Source organism: Lathyrus oleraceus, chromosome 1, assembly GCF_024323335.1.
Source record: "Lathyrus oleraceus cultivar Zhongwan6 chromosome 1, CAAS_Psat_ZW6_1.0, whole genome shotgun sequence".
Lineage (NCBI taxonomy): Eukaryota > Viridiplantae > Streptophyta > Magnoliopsida > Fabales > Fabaceae > Lathyrus > Lathyrus oleraceus.
The window spans coordinates 433,518,171-433,524,849 of NC_066579.1; positions in this window are offsets into that span (position 1 = coordinate 433,518,171).

Below are 6,679 nucleotides of genomic sequence, written 5' to 3' on the forward strand. Positions count from 1 at the left end.
TATTTAACTGTGCTTGAAAAGTCAATGGGATGTGTGCTGGGACAACATGACGAAACCGGTCGAAAGGAGCATGCCATCTATTATCTAAGTAAGAGATTTACCGATTGTGAATCCCGATACTCACTCTTGGAGAAAACTTGTTGTGCTTTAGCATGGGCCGCTCGTCGTCTAAGACAATACATGATTTGCCACACTACTTTGTTGATCTCAAAAATGGATCCAATAAAGTACATCTTTGAAAAACCTGCTTTGATTGGAAGACTCGCCCGTTGGCAGATGTTACTATCTGAGTACGACATCCAATATGTGTCTCAGAAAGCCATCAAAGGGAGTGTGTTGTCTGATTACTTGGCAAACCAGCCCGTTGAAGATTACCAGTCGTTGAAGTTTGACTTCCCGGATGAAGACATTATGGTAGTGAAAGACTATGAAATCCCAGGACTTGATGAAGGACCTGAACCCGGATCTCGGTGGAAGCTCATGTTTGATGGTTCCTCCAACTACATGGGGCATGGCGTAGGAGCTGTCCTGTTGAATCCAAATGGTGGATACACTCCTTTCACGGCAAGGTTGTGTTTTGATTGCACGAACAATATAGCAGAATATGAGGCGTGCATCCTAGGCATTGAAGCAGCAATTGATCTCCGAATCAAAATCCTTGAAGTATGTGGAGATTCAGCCTTGGTGATATACCAAGTCAAGGGCGAATGGGAAACTCGTGATACCAAGTTGATCCCATATCGTGCCTATGTCATGGAATTAATAAAATACTTTGACGAAATCACTTTCCGTCATATCCCGAGAACTGAGAATCAAATTGCTGATGCTTTAGCTATGTTGGCTTCAATGTACCAAGTCAGATTCCATAATGAAGCACCTCTCATTCAAATCGAGCGGAAAGTTGAGCCTGCCTACTGTCAGTCAGTCGAAGAGGAAGCCGATGGTAAACCCTGGTTTCATGACATCAAGTGCTTTTTGCAAAATCAAGAATATCCAACAGATGCAACGACCCTTGACAAGAAAACATTGAGGAAGTTAGCATCCAAATTCTTCTTGAGCAATGGTGTGTTGTATAAGAGAAATCACGACATGATTCTGCTCAGATGCGTGGATGGACGTGAAGCGGACATGTTGATCAAGGAGATTCATGAAGGATCCTTTGGAACTCATGCCAATGGGCATGCCATGGCTAAGAAGATTTTGAGAGCTGGTTATTACTGGTTGACCATGGAATCCGACTGCTTCAATTATGCTAGAAAATGTCATAAATGCCAAATCTATGCCGACAAGGTACACGTGCCTCCGACCCTACTCAATGTTTTGACGTCGCCTTGGCCCTTCTCAATGTGGGGCATCGACATGATTGGCGCCATCGAGCCTAAAGCTTCCAATGGTCACCGCTTCATCCTGGTCGCCATTGATTACTTTACCAAATGGGTAGAAGCCGCCTCTTATGCTAATGTGACAAAACAAGTGGTTGCACGGTTTCTCAAGAAAGAGATCATTTGCCGTTATGGAATTCCAAGCCGGATCATCACAGATAATGGGACGAATCTGAACAATAAGACCATGAAAGAACTATGCGAGAGCTTCAAGATTGAGCACCATAACTCTTCACCATATCGTCCAAAGATGAATGGCGCTGTTGAAGCCGCTAACAAAAACATCAAGAAGATCCTGCAGAAAATGGTAAAAACCTATAAGGATTGGCACGAAATGCTACCCTTCGCATTGCATGGATATCGGACTTCCGTCCGCACTTCAACAGGGGCAACCCCATTCTCTTTGGTATATGGGATGGAAGCAGTTCTCCCAATTGAAGTAGAGATACCTTCAATGAGAATCTTGATGGAAACCAAGCTAGAAGAGGCTGAGTGGATTCAAAACAGATTTGATCAGTTGAACCTCATAGATGAGAAGCGATTGACTTCTTTGTGCCATGGACAATTATACCAGAAACGGCTTAAAAGGGCTTTTGACAAGAAAGTACGTGTTCGAGAATTCAGAGAAGGGGACCTCGTGCTTAAGAAGATCTTGCCAATACACAAGGATTCACGTGGGAAGTGGACTCCCAATTATGAAGGCCCATATGTTGTGAAGAAAGCTTTCTCCGGAGGTGCCTTGATTCTCACAACTATGGACGATGAAGAGCTCTCACACCCCGTGAACTCTGATGCAGTTAAAAAATACTATGCCTAACAAAAACCCGCTAAATCGAAAACCTGAAAGGGCGATTTAGGCAAAAAAAGGGTATCCCGGTGGACTGAAAACCCGAAAGGGCGGTCCAGGCAAAAGTTAGGGATGAATAAAAATGGTAGCTCGCTAAGTTGAAAACCTGAAAAGGCGACTTAGGCAAAAAAGAGCGTCCCGGTGGATTGAAAACCCGAAAGGGCGATCCAAGCAAAAGTTAGGGGCATAAAGGCATAAACTGCATCAGTTGTTACTGATTAACACCGAAGAATTTGAGGTGGAAGATTAATCCAGTTACTCCCCTCAGAAGCAAGGTTTTGGGAATCATACCTATTAAGGATGTTAGTGGTCATTGAATTCAATGTAAACCTTTCCTTATTGCCATTTTCAAAAAAAAAATGTAACACTCTATGGAGCTACGCCATTTGTGTGCTACCATTCTTGAATAAAATACAAGTTTTCCCAATCATTGTTAATTTGTGTTCATCTATGCTCTTCTTTGTTATGCAAAATGTCCTTTATTTGTCAATAATGAAGTTTTGAAACTTGGAAAAAGAATTTGAAACTTAGAACATATTTACTTTGATACATGTGAAAATCGAAGGAAAATCATTTGTTTCCCCGAAAGGCTCAAAGTTTGCATAAATACTCCAGGATCACCAACAAAAGTCCCCATGGAGTACAACTTATGAATCCTCTAGAAGGATGGACCTTTGGTTATTTATAACTGTCAATCATGATAGTTTCTCCCCTGGATGCGCCTGTTAATTGTACGAGTATGAGTTATTGGTGTTGAGGAATCAGAATCTCTGTCCCTACAAACACCCAGTCCGCCAAGTGTCAGCATTCTCATAATCATGATTATTCATATATCATGCATTCAAATCATGCATAGACGAAACGTATTTCGTGCTCATTGTGCATTGACCCAGGTCTTGTTGTCGACCTCATGTCCTTGGACCTCTAATTCCAGTTTGTCTTTGGTATCCTTAAACCAACATCCGGTTTTCGCAGTCATTTTCAAGTCCAATTGTTGTTGGCAAAATCCGTTAAAAGCTGGTTGTAGTCCATTGCTTACGGTCAAAGTCCAATTGTTGCTATTCCGGGGTCCGGTCATACTTGAACCTGCTCTGAAGATTCTTTGTTCAATCCTATTCAGGTCATATATGAACCTGTTGTTGAACCTTTTATTCCGGGGTCCGGTCATACTTGAACCTGCTCTGAAGATTCTTTGTTCAATCCTATTCACGTCATATATGAACCTGTTGTTGAACCTTTTATTCCGGGGTCCGGTCATACTTGAACCTGCTCTGAAGATTCTTTGTTCAATCCTATTCAGGTCATATATGAACCTGTTGTTGAACCTTTTATTCCGGGTCCGGTCATACTTGAACCTGCTCTGAAGATTCTTTGTTCAATCCTATTCAGGTCATATATGAACCTGTTGTTGAACCTTTTATTCCGGGGTCCGGTCATACTTGAACCTGCTCTGAAGATTCTTTGTTCAATCCTATTCAGGTCATATATGAACCTGTTGTTGAACCTTTTATTCCGGGGTCCGGTCATACTTGAACCTGCTCTGAAGATTCTTTGTTCAATCCCATTCAGGTCATGTATGAACCTGTTGTTGAACCCTTATTCCGGTGTCAGGTCATACTTGAACCTGCTCTGAAGATTTTTTCTCTGTTTGTTCAATACCATTCAGATCATGTATGAACCTGTTGTTGAACCCTTATTCCGGTGTCAGGTCATACATGAACCTGTTCTGAAGAGTTTTCTCCTTGATTATTCCCCAGCGTTGTCAGGTCATATATGAACCTGTTGTAGCATCTTTTCCTTTATTCGGGTTCGGTAAGTCATATGTGAACTTACTACCGAAACCTCTTGTATCCCAAGTATCGATTAATCAAATCTCATTTTGATTACTCCCCAGTGTGTGCCTGATTCTCTAGCAGGACTGTCTCCCCAGCAAGTTGTTCCTTACTATTTGTCTGTCTTCCTGTGGACCATCAGCATTCCCCACAGTTTGGTCTGTCTAGTAGCGTCTCCTTTTAAGGGTCCACCATATCCCTAGCAGATAAAAAAAATTACAAAAAAAGAATCATATCATATCATATCATATCATATCATATCATGTCATATCGTGTCATATCATATCATATCATATCATATCACATCATGTCATAGGGATTCAGGATCAAAATCCGGGTCTTCTTAGTATTTAACCATCTCCCACTATGATCATATGAAGAGTGTCCTGCTTCATATTCTCTAGTTGAAGACGCTTAAATAGGGGCAACTGTCATACCCCGATTTTGGCCCTGAAATTTTTTTCCATCGATCAGTCATTTGCATTTCGCTTCATGACCATTTCATGTTTAATGATTTCTATGAAGTCATTCATCTAGAAAAACAAGGAAAAGTTGAAGAAGCCAGAAGGGTATTCTCAAATGTCATTCACAAAAACCATGCCACATATAATTCCATGATAACCATGTTTGCAAAAAATGGTAGAGTTATTGAGGCACAACAATTGTTTGATAAAACGTCTCACAGAAACATTATTTCATGGAACACCATGATTGTTGGGTAGCTTCACAACAACAAGGTTGAACGAGCCAATAAGTGTTTGAATTAATGTCTGAAAAAGACAATTTGTTCATGGGCTTCGATGATTATTTTCTATACGCATCAAGGGAAGTTTGAAAAGGCTAGGAAGTTTCTTGAGTTGGCTCCAGATAAATTGGACATCGCTTGTTGGAATGCGATGATTGTGGGTTATGCAAAGAAGGAATGGGAAAATGAGTTTGGCAATGCGGTTTTTCGAGAGGATGGTGGAGAGAAATGTTGTTTCTTGGAATTTTCTTACTACAGTGCATGTGTTAATCTTGCTGCTTTGCAAGTAGGAAGCGACTCCATGAATTCATTCTGAAAAGTGGCTATATAAACGATTGGTTTGTTAGCAATGCTCGGATTTCCATGTATGCAAAATGTGGAAGAGTAAAAAGTGTTGAACAAATGTTTAAAAATATTTGCCCACTGTGTTGCTGAGAGTATGGTTCCAAAAGGACCTTGCTGCTAATGTTCAAAAAATTTAGAAGCTAGGCGAAGACTGTAGTTTTTTGCAAATTCATTATTTATGGATATGCCATCAGCAAGACCTATTAGTGAAACATTGCCATTCAGCGTTTTCACTCCATACTATAGTGAAACCGTGCTTTATAGTACATCTGAAGTACAAAAGGAGAATGAAGATGGAATATCTATTCTATTCTATCTTCAAAAGATATTTCCAGATGTTGGGTACAAATTGTGAGGTCAAAAGCATCAGTAGATATGCATCGTTTAAGGCACGGAGGCTTGGTGGAATTGCCATTACGGTCATATTAATAACCTTGATCTTTGCTTTGTTCTGCATAGATGGATTAGCAGGAAGCAACACGATCCCGAGGAACTCGGCGGTACCAAACTGAATAGTTATTTGGATCAAAATCTTTACTTTTTGAGCAGTAGCAAATCAAAGGAACCTTTGAGTATCAACGCGGCAATGTCTGAGCAACCTCTTTTGAAATTAACTTTGGTTGATATCCTCAAAGCTACCGATAATTTCAGCAAGACAAACATAATTAGAGACGGAGGTCTCGCGAACTGTGTAGACTGGAGCTCCCATAAAATACATTTCTTTTATCATATACATGGCAATGCAGGCATCTTTCTGATGAATGAGTTTAACAAAGGTTTCTGCAATGCTGAACATAACCATCCTATACGCTACCTGCAATTTTCAGCAACCCATAATTCAGTTACAAAAGCCATAGCAGAAACTGAAATGTTCATAACAGAAAAACAAGAAATTTATAACCATAATACCTCGCTAATCACGACGGGAACTTCTTCATCCTCACTAGCTCTTGGAAGCACCCGACAACTGAAACAAAAAAACCAATAGAAATAACAAACTTTGATGACAACTTTTAAACCTCAAATCTTCATAACCAAAGCTGCAATGGTACCTTGCCACGAGACCAACGGTTCAGAACTGTTGCAACTTGCTTTCTGCAATGAAAAAATCCATTACATGACATTCCTAAAATACATGGCATAAATTCCACTTAGCATCACATGATACAACTCAGTCCTGATAACATAACAAGCCACGTACATGACAAGGAAAACACCACCATTTTTGTGTGTTAACATGATCATAGGAGCAAGCTCACAAACAATCCACTTGCATTTAAATATAACAGCCCAAACGCATTAATACGCTAGCAGCAGCAGCTACAAATGTGGCAAAAGCAAGCCAAGATATGCTGGCTTCAAAGGCTGAGGAAAGGAAATACTTTGTGGAAGTTGTGAGTCTTTTAGATAAGCAAGTACAAAAAATGAAGTTAATAACAAAGGTAATAAATTGGAACCTGTGAATCTAGTCTCTCAAGTTTGATACTTGTCAACAAGCTTTCTTCTAATATTCCCCAGCCAGCTCTGT